This window comes from Empidonax traillii, unplaced genomic scaffold (assembly GCF_003031625.1).
Source record: "Empidonax traillii isolate 1590-97213 ecotype Southwest subspecies unplaced genomic scaffold, ASM303162v1 scaffold716:size334641, whole genome shotgun sequence".
Lineage (NCBI taxonomy): Eukaryota > Metazoa > Chordata > Aves > Passeriformes > Tyrannidae > Empidonax > Empidonax traillii.
This window is the reverse complement of record NW_020955909.1, coordinates 174,027-175,059: the sequence shown is the minus strand read 5'-3', so window position 1 is coordinate 175,059 and position 1,033 is coordinate 174,027. Positions and strand designations below refer to the sequence as shown.

The window sequence follows — 1,033 nt, the reverse complement described above, 5'->3', positions numbered from 1 at the left end:
ATAATGACTGTGAAAAAAAATTAGGCCTATTTTAGCTGGAATTTCCAAAGAGAAAACAGGTCTTTTAAATATTACACATCCATAGTCTTAATATATTTTCATAAGAAATTATTTCCCTTTCAGATACAGTAACTTTTTCTAAAATGCTTAAAACAAAGCAGTTCTCACCATCATATTTATTGCCTACAGCTCTTACATGAACATGTACAATGAGCACCCATGTGAAACTGCAGTAAGTGGTCTGATTCCCAAGTAAACCAATTTCCTTTGGATCCTAATAGGAGTGTCATAATAAAATATATTTTATTTGCAATAAAATATAAATACTACAGCATAAAACTGACATTTTAAGAGAAAAATGTTCTTAATAGGTCCTTCATTGGATATGCAGATTAGATTATACATCTTTGTATACTACACACAGACTCTATACCTTTTACATTGAGGATGAAGTGCTACACACACAGACATCAGTAATCCAGTGCTGAGCAACTCTGACACAGGGCAGAGTTTTTCAGAGACCCTTCACCCTACACTACTTGTAACTGGCATAAACCACAACATAGATGTTCTTTCTGAAAGCATCTGCTGGAAGTAGCTTAATGATCACTGGCTCCAAATAGTCAGGCACTGAGTCTAATAATAATTTGACAGTCAATGTCATAATAAGTGAAAACGAGTAATATATGTATCAGCAGAAGCTTGACTGAAAGTATAATATACACCAGGATGATATGTGGGTGAACCTGACAACCACAGAAGTTACATTTCAGATCAAAGATGAACTTACTGTGAACACAACTAAAATATGAATTGGGAGGTTTTACTGATAGTACATGATATTGCGGGAGCCCCCGGTGGTCCAGGGGAAAATTCACTGCACTGTCACTGCAGAGATCCGGGTTCGATTCCCGGTCGGGGCCCCTCCCCGGGCAGATGGAGCTCGTTAGCCCGTAAGGCAATCCATCTACGTCCTGAGGACCTCACTGCCACCGTCCAAGCGTGCTTGGCCCCGGCAGATGAACCTCAGGAT

General features: G+C 39.2%; 1 protein-coding gene across 2 annotated transcripts in view; it reads right to left on the bottom strand.

The window, feature by feature from the left end:
- Nucleotides 1-1,033, bottom strand: part of ENO4 (enolase 4) — a 19,883-nt gene that overhangs the window by 12,345 nt on the left and 6,505 nt on the right. The gene's annotated exons all lie outside the window — the stretch shown is intronic.